The sequence below is a fragment of the Magnolia sinica genome, chromosome 8 (assembly GCF_029962835.1).
Source record: "Magnolia sinica isolate HGM2019 chromosome 8, MsV1, whole genome shotgun sequence".
NCBI classification, from domain to species: domain Eukaryota; kingdom Viridiplantae; phylum Streptophyta; class Magnoliopsida; order Magnoliales; family Magnoliaceae; genus Magnolia; species Magnolia sinica.
Window position 1 is genome coordinate 35,040,395 of NC_080580.1, and position 16,252 is coordinate 35,056,646.

General features: G+C 40.5%; 1 long non-coding RNA gene across 1 annotated transcript; it reads left to right on the forward strand.

Annotated features, from left to right (window-relative positions):
• Positions 1–287: 287 nt before the first annotated feature.
• On the forward strand, positions 288–1,325 carry LOC131253964 (uncharacterized). The gene is made up of 2 exons (XR_009175389.1): positions 288–808; positions 1,108–1,325. It is a non-coding gene; the product is annotated as an uncharacterized LOC131253964 (long non-coding RNA).
• Positions 1,326–16,252: the final 14,927 nt, after the last annotated feature.

The following is a 16,252-nucleotide window of genomic DNA, read 5'->3' on the forward strand; positions in this document are numbered from 1 at the left end:
ACTCACATGAATAAGAGGAAACTATGAACAAACCCACCATATCCTGTAAGCTTTCATGACACATCTTGTTTATTTTCTGCAACCTCAACGGCGCTTGTCATTGAAGTGAATGTTGAATCAATCTCTTGCGGTTTACAAAAGTTTAATATATAAACAATGTTGAATCAAATCGCCTGGGATTTACGAAAGTTTAATATTTAAAGTTGTTCAAAGGCATGATTTTTTAGTGGCTCATCCACAATGGGCCCATCAGATTGGTTGCCAAATAATCAGAAAATGTCCAATTATTTCCGATTGAAGGCCATTGTCCATTTGTTCAATCTGAGCATCCTATGGTTGTGCTGTTTTTAGAAGCCTGTAACCTCAATCCTTGCCATTTTAGTAGAGCATGTCAGTACTACCAAGTGAAAGAGAGAAGGGAAAAATCCTAACTTACCAAATAAAATAGTCTCTTCATGAAATACTACTGGATGGTGAGATCGCCTTCTCACGTCCATCCAGAAATGATAAAATTAGTATTTCTGTTTCCATCACACCACAAACCCATCTCCCCCACTCTTGTATCCAAACTGCCACAGGCATATATGCTAGCTTGAAACTTCCTTGTCTGCATTTCTATCATCAACCTGCATCCAAAGTAAGATACATGAATCTCTCGTGGGGCATGTATGGGATTTGCTCTGTTTACAACAAAATCCATGTTATTTACTGTCAGGGGAGTATTCGGCCGATGATGCCTAGGAATTTGTAGAGCTGCAAGAACAGATCACTAAAGGCCATATTAAATGTCTGGGCTCTTCATAAGAAAGTAAGCTCTCAACTTTGTAAAATATTAGTATGTTCATCTTTATTTATAAGTTGATTTATCTTTCAATTGATTGTGTAGAGCATAGATGTGCTGCGACATTCGTTTGTTTGTTAGCATGTTGGCTTTCTATTTTACCTACTTTTTTGTTTTGCTTGTAATGGAATTCAAGTTACAACATTTGTTGCCTTGATAGTTTTGACTTTTTAAGGATAGGATCAAATGATTGATTATTTTCCATGCATCAATTTGTTGAATGCTACTTTTTGACTCTTTTTTTTTTTTTTTTTCCTTGTGTGCAGGATTTTAATCAATTGTTCCTAAATTGAGGACTACAAGCACTTCAGCCTTTTGACGCCACTCGTGCTAGGAGTAGACCATATAGAGGATTTGTTTTTTTTTTTTTTAAATTTTTAATTCAATACCATTTTCAATTTATTGTAATAAATATTATATATATTTTTTTATTGTGTAGTAATATAAATTTTGTTTAATATTTAGTTTTATTTGTATTGCATCATTTTTATGTTTCAAATATTTTAAAAAATACCGGTTTCGATTGAATTACATATATTAAAAAAATTTACTGGCATACTAGGGCCTCTCAAATCCATACAAAGTCCTTTACCGGCGCTTGCACAGAAATCTTACGGCACTTTCCCGTGGAAAAAAGCGTCCAAAAACCACTTTTACCGGCGCTCCTAGTGAATTTTACCCACGCTTACAATTGGCGGCGCTTGACTAGCGCCGTCCCAATTGTTGTAGTGGGGACAGAAATGTGCATCTTAAACCCATCTAAAGTGACTTGACTAAGCCACTATAACCATTTTTGGGGTCACTGTATTTTTGGATCAATATGTTTTTTTTTTTCACTCTTCATACAAGTATTTGTGACCTTATGAACATATTGGATGGAAAATAAACTTAAATAGGCTACGGAAGGTTTGGATGAATATGTTTTCACTTCATCCAATTGGGAATGACCTTATAAACGGTTTAGATAGCACATAAATATAAGGTGGGCCTTATTTGAAGGTTTTGTTGCTACTAGTGTTCAATCCTATACAACACATAGTGACAATCTTCCCGTTAAGAGGAATTGAGAGCCTTTTGAATAATGATATTTTAGTTTTTTATTTAGTATTATAGTTTATTTGAATTAAATATAATGATTTTATTTTCATTTAATAAAAAATAATTTCTTTATAATGTAAAACATTTTCAAAAAAGAGATAAGGGCAAATGTGTCAAATTAACATATTTCAGACATGTTTGTTAACAAAAAAGTTTATTTTAGATTTAGTACTTAATTTTTAGACTTCAACCGTAATTATCAAACAAGTTTTTTTACTTCAGATTTCAGATTCAGGCTTTAGATTTCAGATTCGGTCTTTAGACTTCAGATTTAACAAATGGGGCCTAAGCGCACGTTTCATCACTTATTTTTTTAAGATAAGTTTTGTTAGTTTCTATAAAATTAAATGATAAAACCAAAAATAAAAGGTTTTTTTTTTTTTTTAATGTGCCAAAACAACTCTTTAATTTACACCAACGAAATTACATGCAGTGAGCTTCACGTTTTTTGGAAAAAAGAAAAAGAAAGAAAATCTAAATCTATCTGGCCAAACATCTAAAATCTCCTCGAAATGGTAAGAACTTCTATATCCACCGAATACATTGGACCACACGTCACGCCACTTCGAAGGTGAATTTGACAATTCAATATGAAAAGTGAAGAGAATTTCACCTGGGTGCTGTGGGGCCTACCGTAATGTAGGTGTTATATATCTACACCGTCTACCACCTCCTTTTAAAGCATGAACCCGAAAATGAAGCAGATCCAAAGCTCAATTGGACCACACCACAAAAAATTGTGGGGATAAAGACACCCACAGTTAAAACCTTATTGGGACCCACCATCATACTAATTTGCCATCCAACCTGTTGATAATGTCTCCCAGATCTAGATAAAGGGAAAACACAAATATCAGCGTTATTCAAAACTTTTGTGCCCTTAAGAACTTTTAATGGTGGTGTTCAATCACCAATGTTTCCAATGGTGTGGTCCACTTGAGCTTTGGATCTACTTCATCTTTCTGGGCTTATGTCCTAAAATAAGCTTACAAAATAGATGAATCGTATAGATATAACATACATACATCAAGATGGGCCCCACAGCACCAAGGGCACTAGGCAATCCACTTCAAACAACAAGGAATACACCAATACAAAGCATAGGATAAGAAGAAGATAAAAACCCCAAAACATCACAAGCACTTGATCAACAACCTGCTATGCATGTTAAGCACCAGCGCACCACCAAAATTAGACTACAGGTCACTCATAACCACACCAAGTTTCAATCCAACTAGAGGTCAAAATAACTGACAATGGACGAAAATGAGCAAGCCTGCGCGCGGTTGGGTTGGCTCACCCATATTCAAAATATTGATTTTTCCTAGCCCAGGCTTGGCCCATTGCTAGCCCTAATCATTCCATATATTCAACATCAATATCTACATCTTACTAATAAAATATTCAACTATTTTGTTCCCTTTTTTTTTTAAAAACAAATTATTTAGGTCACAAATTGTACAATTGGATGTCCAAATCAATATCTTTGCAGTGAGACTGATACAACCACATAATAGACTGGATTGAAAAGCCCAAACAAGAAAACTGATGGCCTGTTTAAATCAACCACATATTTGAGGAGTACCCTCCTCCTTCATAGATCTGAGGGCAAAGATGGCAGTCGTATGTAATGGCCTGAATCCAAATGCACATATCAGGCCCCACCTCAATCTAGTTACCCCATCTTCATCCTATATGGAAAGAAGTCAGTCAAGTCTACGAGAATGGCCCGTGGAACAATTGACGCCATCCAAATGTTTTCCCTGCTTTGGTGGTAAAATGGTTCAAATCAAACTTTGATGGGGTTGGTCAATTAGCATGGGAAATTGAAGTTTGATTGATGGAATTCTCTAATAAATATTAGCTGTTAAAATATGTTGGATCGACTATTTGCACTCTCATATCTACCCCCGTCTTCTTAAAATATCCTCACCATGATATGAAAGTACAAAGAATTTCTTAATCACCACTGCATGCGACAGAATCTACACCACTCAAAAGGTGGACCTGACATTTCCATATTACACCAAGGATCACACCAATCCAGAGCATGAGCCATGAATGAGTCCAAAACATCATATTAAAGTAATTATTGTGATGGAATTGATAATCTGATTGTTTCGGGATATCATTTCAGCAGGCCATGCAGCCAATAGATTAATTGCTTAGTGACACATGTTACACATACAACTCTTAGAAGGATTTTATAATGTAATCCAACATTTCACCATGGATTTGAAACCCCCATTTACTTTATGATGCCAAACATACCAACATTTCGCCTGGGATTTGAAACCCCCAAATCCATGGAGCCAAACGACCCCTTATGGAAGATGAGTTTGTCTTGCCCTCGCCCTGGTGGTTGCATAGAAATACCCGGGCCGCTCAATGCCTCTCACGAAACTGCCCTGATTTTGCTAACCTTCCTTCAAGATTATGCGTGCAATAATAGTCTGTCACTGCACACGTATCATAAACAAGTTTTATATAGACCAGTCTGATTTTGGTAAAATGCACACGTAAAGTAATTGAACATGATGAATGGCCTGGATCACCTGCAAGTGTTGTTGATCCAGACTATCCGATTAGTGGGTCCTGTTGTAGATGGGCCATAATCCCAAAGGTGCACTATTCATCCCTCGTTCCTTTTTCAGTTCTTCTCTGGCATGCATTTGTTCTTCTGATTGAATGGGTCCCACAATTATTTTGCAGAAAAGCATCCTGACATGGCTTTAAGGTTCCATGTTCTCTCCCTGTGGACACAGATTCATTGGATCTAGGACGGGGGAGGCAACTGTGATGTATATGTTTTATACCCCATAATGTCCATTCATTTTTCCAGCTCATTTTAAGAGCATGAACTAAAAACGAAGCAGATCCAAAGCTCAGATAGACCACACCACAAGAAATAGTAGCGATTGAACACTCACCATTTAAAACTTTCTAAGTAAGTCCAGGGACAGAACCAATGCCCTATCCCCTTTTGTTTGAAAAGTATGCCCCATCTCCTCTCCACCATATGGGTTTAATCTTTTAGGAATAATCCACTAAACTCCATCAATCCTGAGATAATTAATATGGTATAGTCTGTGGAGCAATTGATGCCATCTAAAATGTTTTCCTTGCTTTGGATGGTAAAATGGTCCAAATATGTAAAGAATCTGCACTGCTCAAAAGCGTAGGAAGATATACAAAGAATTTCCGAATCCGCATCAGCTGTTATGGAATCTGCACCATGCAAAAGGTCAATCCAACATTTCAATATTACACCAACGATCACACCAATACAGAGCATGAACCATGAATGAGCCCTAAACGTTTTAAGCATTTCAAGCAATCCACCACTTGCCACACAACAAAAGCACTATTCACAATGGCAAAATTAGTCTTGCAGTCACTCATCAGATTCAATCCAACAATTGGTTTAAATGACTAGCAACAAGCAGTAAGAAAAATATTCAACAAATTCATTTCAATAGTTTCTTTCAACTTCCCTGTATTGTATGGCTAGATAGCCACACCGATATTTCAAGCACATGTATGGATTGAAAGTAAATTAGAGAAATATAAGGGAAAGCAAAAAATGCATGCAGAGCAGTATCACTGGCATAATTAGCAGGAGGTCAGTGCAGATATTACTGACATGACATTGTATGATTAAAATTTCCTGATAATAGAGTATCACAGATGGCACACATGTATGGATCCAAAATCTTCCCCATTGGAGAAGAAATTTCTCATTCGGATGTTGACTATTGGCTAGACTTGTGTTTTTTAGTTGCTTCCTGTCTTCAATATATAATGCGGAAAGAAGGACACGTCAAGTCTACTGAGAAAAGGAATGGGGACAAAACAATGCCGTGTATCCTCTGCCACTGTAAAAAGTAAGTTCAAGAGAGAGAAGCGATGCCCTATCTCTACCCCATTATTTTAATCTTCCGAGGACCAATCGGCTCAACTCTGAGAATCCTAATATGATATGATATAGTCTAGCCCATGGAACTTGAGCATGCTAAAGCCATATCTTCACATAACACGAGGAATGAAGATGTACGGATGGAATGAAGTTTATGATTTTGATGGTTAAAATCCATTAAACTGAAATCTACACCGTCAGATCTGCCCAGACATCTCAAAATATTCCAGCAACGGTGGGAAGAACTTATAGATCCACTTTGCCTCCGGGCGACTTTGAAGGTTAATCTGAACCTAGAAAGCTGGGCACATCTGATCCGATCTAGTGGATCCAACCCAATCAGACCCAATCCGACCCGTTCTGAACCGAATTGATGGCTTGGATCCGTGCGGATCGAGTAGGGGTCATTCAGATCCGACAGTTTTCGGATCGGAATCAGGTCATGCGCCTGGTTTGAGTCGGTCATCATCGATCTGGCGAGCTACTTCGGCAAGATTGTTCAGATAGACTCTAATTCGTGTTTCGGATATTTTTAGGCTTTTGTGAGGATTAAGATTATTCCACGTCCGGGCGTTAGCTTCAACTATGTCTTGCATCTAAATGTGTTGGGAAAGGTATACCCAATTATTGCTGAGATGGAACCTCTGTTCAAGCTTGGAAGCCCTCCCTCTATCAAGCAAGCTACGAAAGAGAGCACCAAGGACTGGGTTTTTAGAAGGTTTCATGCTGATCCAGGGCCCCCATCAAATGTTTGTGGATATGCTTCAGCTAGAGAGCCAGATACTGGGAATGCTATATCTGAAAAGAGGTCTGGTGTAGGCAAGGCAGACAAAGTGGGTGATGGTATGTTAGTAAATCTAGGAGAGGGGGGACTAGTTACTTCAGAGGTGGGGCCTAAACAAATCCCAAATGTCTGTGCCACTGGATCTGCGGTAATTTGTGACAATTCATCAAGTGTAGTCTCATCAGGTGTTTGTGAAAATGCCACAACCACACTATCAGACAAGGTGGGACACATAGTCTGATCATATGGTAAGGAGGACACAGAGGTTGGTACTATTGTTTCTCTGGAAGCAAGGGATGGAACTGAAAACATACATCAGGTGCTTCTGATCGGTCCTCTTGAACTTATTCCTCTTCAAACACAGGGATCTAAGCAGATTACTGAACAAGCTCTCTCCAGTCAAGGGGATGTGGATAAGTTGTGTGGAGTGCAACCATTTATTGAATCATCGCACAGCATGATCCTTTCGCTTAGGCATTTGGATTTGGTTCTACCAGAAGATGCTGTGGTTAGGAATGTTGAATTAGCCCCAGTGGTGCCATCTACACTGATATCTTCTGATGGTGTTGTGGGCATGAATGTTGAATCCGCAACAGCAAGACACTCTTTAGTGATGAAAAGGGATCATCAACATCATCCTCATGATTTTGGGGAATGCACACAGGGCTTTAGGCAGAATATTGAACAAGCCAGGGACAGTCAAGGTGAATTTCAATTGTTGAGTGGTCTGCAGCCATACGGTCAGTCATCACACAGCAGGAGCCTTTTGGTCAGCTACTTGGATATAATTCATCCAGAAGATGTGGTGGAAAGGAATGTTGAGACTGTGTCAGTGGTACAATCTCCTATGATGAATCCTGATGGTTCTGTGGTTAGGAACGTGGAATCAGCAAACTCAGGGTATTCTCCAAGAAGGGCAAGCACCATCAGTAGCACGCTCATGTTGGTGAGGATAAAATTGAAGATACAGCTCCAGCAGGACCTTCTATAACAAAGATCAGGATGCTTCAACAAAAACAGGGTCAGTTACAAGGAAGGGTACAGGTCTGTGGAAAGGAGAATTTTCCGCCTCACTCAAGACATGATTCATCGACACAGAGGGCCGCGGGGGAGGACTTTGCTGATAACAGATTAGCAGAGTGTACCCCAGGAAATAGCAGAATAGTGACAGGAAGTGGCCATCACTCTGCTCCAATCAAGGCATATGAAGGCAGGAGAAATCAGTTTGAGAGAACAACCCTCGAGGTGGACCTCTTACCATACTTTTCTTCAGTTATCAGACCTCTCAATGGTATAGATGAAAATCTAGAGGAAGGTTGTCTTTGCCCTGCTGACAATATGAGGGTGGGGCAGGATTAGGAACTGGATCCGAAAATCAGGAGTCATGTTTTGCATGTCAAACAGTTGCAGGAGGGAGAGACACTGCTTGACGTGGAAAATCCTGTGAAGCAGTCCAGAAGGAATAGAATCCTTTACTCTAAAGGAAATTGGAGTTCAAGGCTTCGTAGGTTGAAGAGACAGGCCGTAAACACAGGATGTGTGATGGATGGATAACATCATTGTGTGAAATGTTCGAGGAATTGGTAATCTAGGGTCGGTTAGGACCACTAACAGACTTGTCAGGAAGCATGATCCTCAGCTTTTGGCACTTCTTGAGCCTATGCTGGGTGATGAGAAACGTGTGCAAACAGGCCTATCTTTGGGTTTTTATTCATCCTTCTCAAATTGGGATGAGGGTGGTAAGATTTCTCTCTGTCTCTTTACTTTTTAAATTTGATCAGTGTTTGTCGATTGTCACAACAGACCAAAGCGGTGCGGCTCCGCTCTACATCACTTTTGTCTATACTAGGTGTGCTCGGGTGCTGAGGAGAACTCTTTGGGCGGACTTGGCCTCTCTTTCTTCTTCGATACAAGGGCCTTGGTTGGTGTGTGGGGATTTCAATGCGATAGTGCATGACTCAGAAAGGAGGAGTCGCAGGATTGCTGATAGAGCCTCCTCTGCCGAATTTACTGACGCAATTAATTGTGTGGGCCTTTTAGATGCAGGTTTCTCTGGAAATAGATTCACATGGAGTAATAACCAGGTAGGTTCCTCTCGAGTTTGGGTGAGGCTGGACCGGGCCCTCATTGATAGCAGGTGGTCCATTCAGTTTTCGCAGTTTCAGGTGACCCATTTGCCACGTATTCAATCGGACCATGCCCCTCTTCTCCTTTCTTTATCATAGCAGCTAATTAGTGGTCCAAAGCCTTTTCGTTTCCAGTGAATGTGGTCGCTCCATGATATGTTATAACTTGTGATTAAGAAAGCTTAGGAGGGAGTATGCTCTAAACAACCCATGATTAATGTGCAACTAAAATTAAAGAAGACTAAGCAACTGCTGAAAGCATGAAACAAAGAAGTCTTTAGCAATGTCTCCCAGCAGGTCTAGGCTGCTGATGAAGATTTAGTACATGTGGAAAACAGAATGCAGAATTCCAGGGGTGAGGAGTTATTGCAAGAAAGTCTATTAGTATTTAACACTCTTTTAGACAGGTTAGTTTTACTGGAGCTTAGACAGGAAATATTCTGGAAGCAGAAGTCTAGGGTGGATTGGCTAAAGGAGGGAGATAAAAACACGAAGTTTTTTCATGCTACGGTTGTCGATAAACAGAGGCGCGCAATCATCCGTCAGGTGGAACTGGAGTCAGGACAGCTAGCTGCTAACCAAGCAGATATTAAGGCAGCAGCGGTGGAGCATTTTCAAAAGATATTTACTGCTGAATCGTGTCAGGTGGATCAGGCTCTCCTTCAATGCATTCCCCATACGGTAACTCAGGCTCAAAATGACTTGTTGATGGCTTTCCCTTCGATTTTAGAGGTTCAGCATGCAGTTCAATCCATCCCGGTGGATAATGCGGTAGGGCCAGATGGTTTTTCAGCTAGTTTTTTTTTAGTCTTCCTGGGATGTGGTTGGTCAGGACGTGCATAGGGCTGTCTCTTTCTTCTTCCAAGGGGGAAAGCTCCCCAGGTCAGTAACATCCTCTATCATCTGTTTAATTTCGAAAGCAGCATCCCTAAGCATTTCTCTGAATTTTGACCTATTAGCTTGTGCAACTATTTGTATAAAATCTTTGCCAAGGTGATTGCTTCAAGGCTAAGTCAGATTCTACCATCGATCATTTCACCAGAACAAGGGGCTTTTGTTCAGGGCCGTTCAATTGCTGAAAATATTGCTTTAGCCTAGGAGTTATTTAGGGAATTGAATAGGATAGTCCGTGGGGGGAACATTGTTTTAAAACTAGATATGGACAAAGCCTATGACAAAGTCAGCTGGGAATTCCTCCTCCAGGTTCTATATCACTTTGGGTTCTGTCGATCTTGGATTGAGATGGTGGAAAAATGTTGGGCGAATTGTTGGTTCTTAATTCTCATTAACAGTGAGATGGCCGATTTTTTTAAGTCTTCAAGGGGATTGAGACAGGGGGACCCAATTTCTCCAAGTTTGTTCATTATTGTTGCCGAGGTTCTTAGCAAGGGTCTCAAAAACATGTTCTCTCTTCAGATTAGCCAGCCGTTTACGCTAAGTAGAGGGTGCCCTCTGATTTCTCACTTGCTTTATGCCGATGATACCTTAATTTTCTCGAACGGGAGCAAATCCTCTCTCCAAGAGCTCAAGAAATTCTTGGATTCCTATCAAGCTTCATCGGGCCAAAGAATAAATAAGCAAAAATGTTCCTTTTATTGCCCCAAAAAGTTATCACCATCACGCCTCCATCTAATCGAATGTATTCTCAGCTTTGGTAAATCTTCTTCTGCTTTATCTTATTTGGGAGTCCCAGTTTCGAAAGGACGTCTTAAAGCAAGTGTATTTCAATGTTATTAAACTTGCACAGTTAGGATCGAGGCCTAGGGTTTAGATCATGCAAGTTTAGGGTTTCATCATGTGAATTAAACTTAAGCTTAGGTTTTAGAACTCGAATCCTAATTTTTGTGTAATGAATAAAATAATATTCATATTAAAAGTATTGACTGATAATTCATGAGTTGATATTAATATACCGAAAATACCTAATATTATTATAGCATAACTAACATTCATGAGGGCTTTTCGTCTTAAAATGGCTTGGATAATTAAATTTGAGAAGGATAAAAATGTCTGGAAATCCTTTATGACAGCGAAGTATCACCCCCACGATCTTTCTGGTGGCTCCGTTACATCAAGTCGGCTGACTTCTCCCATGTGGAAGCGAATTAGGGAGCTTATTCCCACGGTTGAATCTCATGCCCAATGGCAGATCGGGGAAGGTAAATGCAACTTTTGGAGGGTGAATTGGACTGGTCTAGGTCCCCTCCTAGACCTAGCTGAATCGGAAGTACCGGTCGGGCTATAGGACATCCAAGTCTGTCAAGTTATTGGGCCTCTTGGGCCTCTCCCCCCCTCAGTTCCGAACTTGGAACTAAACTGTGAAACTGGTTTCTGTACTTCTGTCGAAATGGATTCTCCGTTTTGGCCGTTAACTCCGTCTGGAAATTTTACCGTTAAATCAGCTTGGTCCTTGTCCAGAGTCCCTTCCCCTAGTCGTAGCTGGTCTCAATGGGTTTGGTATACGAAGCTTCCTCCCAAAATTTTCCTATTCGTCTGGAAAGTGTTTCAAGGTGTGGTCCCGGTGGATAGTGCTGTGCAATCCTGAGGTGTTCACCTCGCGTCAAGGTGTGTTTGTTGTAACAGTTAGGCCTCTCAGAATTTTGCTATGGAAACTCTCATTCACCTCTTCGTGAGCCACAATCTGGTGCGGTCAGTTTGGTCAGCAATTGGCAGTTGGCTGGGGATTAGTGTCATGCTTGCAACTACGATTGAAGCCAGGCTTTTGCAATGGTGGACGGCGGCTGAGTCTATGCAATGCCGATTGGTTCCTGTGATGCTGATCCCTTACACTATTATTTGGGAGCTGTGGAAAGCTCGAAATACTCCTTAATTACTTTGAAAATAGGTTTGCGAATTCTGATCATGTGGTAGCTAAGATCGAATGGTGGGCGGACTTATAATCGGCGGAAGCCGTGGGAATAGGACTTGTCGCAGAAATTTTGCCTCGCCAAGTAGTAAATATCGACCAGAGGTGATCAAGTGGGAGAGGCCATTGCCTGGTTGGGTCAAAATTAATGTTGATGGTTCCGCTAGAGGAAATCCGGGAAGTTCTGGGGGAGGTGGAATTTGTAGAGGGGATAGGGGCGATTTCATTTTTGCTTTCTCAGCTAGTTACAATTTTGGATCCAACACGGTGGCAGAACTTCGCGCGGTGCATGATGGCCTTTCTCTCGGTCTGCAGCGGGGTTTCCGCCATATCACTATCGAGTCCGACTCGCATCTGGTTGTTGACCTCATCAACGGTGTAGCTCAGCCAAGCTGGAAATGGAAGGCATGGCTTATGAGGATTAACTTACTTAGAAGGAGGGGCATCACCAATGTTGTGCACATTCTAAGGGAGGGAAACTCTCCAGCTAATTTTCTGGCTCGGGAAGGAAGTGCCTCAAAATCTAACGCTTATTTTGAGAAATAGTCTGAGCTTCCAAGGAAAGTCTGAGGTATGGCTTTTCTAGACAAAGTTGGGTTAGGCTCGATTAGAATGATGTGATCGCAAGTGAGGCCTTTTTTGTAAGTATCTTTTCGTTTTCACGCGAGGTTCCTGTTTTATGTAAGGGAGTTCCCGTCTGTATAGTTTCTCATCATGAATTCAGATTTAAACTTTTTGATTTAAAAAAAAAAAAAAAACACAATAGCGGTCGGATGTTAAAAAATTTCAAACCAACGGTGAGATTTGATAGGATGAGTGGAGAAACAAAACCGATGAAACTATTTATTAAAATATGACTCCATATATTTCCTGCAATAGTCTTTAGCATGAAGTACTGCTCTAGAAACCTAAGTGGGGCCTACCGTGGGATTTTTTTAGAAATCCACCCCGTCCATCCGTTTTTCCATATTAGTTAAGGGGTTGAGCCTAAAATTGAACCAAATCCACATCTCAAGTTGATTATATCACAGGAAACAGTGGGAAAAATGATTTCAACCATTGAAATCTTGCTAGGCCTCATAGTGATGTTTATTTGTCATCTAATCTGTTCATCAGATCATACAGACATGGATGAAGAGAAAAAAACAAATATAAGCTTGATCCAAAACTTTCGTGGCCCCCAAGAATTTTTCAACAGTAGACGTTCAATTCAATTGTTTCACGTGGTGTGGTCCATTTGAACATTCTATATGATTAATTTTTGTGCTCAGGCACTAAAATTATATGGTAAATTTAATTCAAGTTGTATTTAGGTCTAGCACATCTGATACGTACATACACGCAGCACTCAAGATTGAATATTGGCCAAACAATACACATGCCGAGGATTAGCTACTGACAGGTTGAGTAGCGATACAGGCTAGTGAAGTGAAGTCCACCAAGTTCCGTGGGCCTCACCATGATGTATGTTTTATATCCACACCTTCCATCCATTCGGAGAGATCATTTGGCAACATGCAAAGAATGAGTTAAATCCAAAGATCCAGTGGGCCCAGCACATAAAACTGTGAGGATAATGACACCCACCATTAAAAACTTCTAAAGGCCGCAAAAGTTTTAGATCAAACTGATATATGTATTTTCTCCTATTTCATGTCTTTTTTAACTTTTGAGCAGGTTGGATTTCAAATAAACATTATAGTGGGCGTTGGGATAGTTTCAACGGTGGGAATCACTCTCCCCATTGTTTTCTGTAGTGGGGTCGACTACAGATTTTCGCCTCATTCTTTAGCTCAGGTCTTAATATGATATCTCTAAATGGATGGATGATATGGATATAACACATACATCATAGTGGGGCCCACCAAACCTGGTGATGTCACTTCAATAGAGCGGACTCGCTACTCAACTTGTCGATCTAATCCGCATCCGTCAAACAGGCCGTTAGAAAATGGATGGCAACTCCCGCCACCACCCGATTAGTGCTCGTGGGCCCCATAATGATATATGTGTTTCACCCATGCCATCCATCTATTTTTTAAAATCATTTTAGGGTATGAGACCAAAAATAAGGTATATCCTAATCTCAAGTGGACCACTTTACAGGAAATAGTGTTGATTGGATGTTGACCATTAAAAATTTTTGGGAGCCAAAAAAGTTTTGGATCAAGATGATATTTATTTTCTCACTTCATCTATGTCCTTATGACCTAATCAACATATTGGATATCAAATAAAAAGTACAAAGTGGGCCTTAGGAGGATTTTAATGGTGGATATCCAATCGCTTATTGTTTTCCCGTGGTGTGGTCCACTCCGAGATTTATATCCCTTTCATTTTTGGGATAAAGACATAACATAATATGTAAAAATGGATGAACAACATGGATGAAGCACATACATCATGATGGGGCCCATAGAGCACCGACCACCACCATGGGGCTGGTGCCAGGAGTAGCCAATCCGTTTCGCCGTTCCGCACTGACGCAAAAGAAAGAGGACGCAGATTGCATCCTACCCCGCCTGGACAGATTATCCATCCAAGCAGGGGCTTTGTGAGGCCCAACGTGATGTAAGTGTTTTATCCACGCTGCGTTCATTGCTTTTCTCATATCATTTTAAGGTAAAAGCCAAAAATGATTCGGTTCACAACTCCTATGGACCACACCAAATGAAGCTGCAATGATAATGACACCCACCATTGAAATCCTTTTAAGGGCCATCATGATGCTTTGTTTACCATCTAACCTATTCAAAAGGTCATGTAGATGTGGATGAAGTGAAAACACAAATATCAGATTGATCTGAAAATTCTTCATCTCCTAAGAAGTTTTTAATGGTGGATGTTCAATCCCCAACTTGTGGTCTACTTGATCCCTGGACCTGACTCATTTTTTGGATCATATCTTAAAATGATATACATTAGTCAAATGCATCATTTCGTAGTGAGTCACGAGCCTAAAAATCAGGCTAATCCATAGCTTAGATGGGCGACACTATAGGCAATCGTTGAGAGTCAATACCAACCCCTCGACAACTTTACGGATCATTTATACAACCCATTGAGATGTAGTTGAGACATCCAGCCCATTCATTATGTGTAGTTCTATGCGGTCGAGCTCATGGGAACTTCCCATGAAGTCGAGTTGTGTGGGCCTCACCGTGATCTGTGTCGATCATCAACTACGTGCATTTGATGGGTTCCCTTTAAATTATGGGATATCCCAAAAATCAGTCCTATATGGAACTCAGGTATGCCATACCATCTAAAATCATGCGAAGACATGCTTAAAACATATAAAAGCAATTGGTGGGGCTCACTTGAATTTTGGATGTGTATGAAACTTGGTCTGGGCCCTCATCCAAGTGGGGCACACATAATGGATGGGCTAGATTTGTGAACCACATCTCGGTGGGCCCAACAAATGATTATGAATGTTTTACTGGAGGGTAACCCCTCTCAACTTTTGTCTGTGGTGTGGCCCACACAAGTCACCAATTGAATTGATTTTTAAGCCCTAGGCCCACCATGAAATGGTGCATTTGATTGATGGGGTAGATGTTCCACACGCATCATGGTGGGGCCTCATGAGAAGTTCCCATGAGCTCGCATAGAACTTTTTCCCATATATATATATATATATATATATATATATATATATATATATATATATATATGAACTTCCCATGAGGTCGAGCTGTGTGGGCCCCACTATGATGCGTGTCAAACATCAATACCGTGCATTTGATGGGTCCACTTTAAATTATGAGATATCCCAAAATCAGCCCTTTAAAATCATGTAAAGACATGCCTGAAACATATAAAATTACTTGGTGGAGCCCACCTAAAATTTGTGTGAAATGGTAATGTGAGCTCGAGGTCATGGGAACTTCCCACAGATAACAGTTTGAGAAGGGTTACCCACCCATTAAAACCTTCATGATCATTTATTAGGCCTATTGAGATGTGGTTCATAAATTCAGACCGTCTATTATGTGTGTCCCATTTGGATAAGCAGTTAAACCAAGTTTCAGCTGCATCCAAAACTTAGGTGGGCCTCACCAAGTACTTTTAGATGTTTTAGACATGTCTTCACATGGTTTTATATGGTATGGCCCACCTGAGTTCTGTATAAGGCTGATTTTTGAGATATGCCATAATTTAAAGTGGACCAATCAAATGCACGGTGTTGATGTTCAACACACATCATGGCGGAGTCCACATAGCTCGACCTTGACCTCATAATACCATTGGAGCTCATAGGAACTTCCCATTTGTTCGAGCTATGTGGGCCCCACCATGATGCGTGTCAAAAAGCACTTGGTTGGGCCCCACCAAAAATTTGGATGCGTCTAAAACTTGGTCTGCTCCCACATCCAAGTGGGACACACATAATGGATGGGCTGGATTTGTGAACCACATCTCGGTGAGCCCAACAAATGATTATGAATGTTTTAATGGGAGTGTAACCCTCTCAACTTTTGTATGTGGTGTGGCCACACAAGTCATGGATTGACTTGATTTTTAAGCCCGAGGCCCACCAGCGGCCAGATTTTATATAGGTTTTATTTCTTTATTTATTTATTACGTGAAAATGAATGTTGGTTTGATGCAACATAGC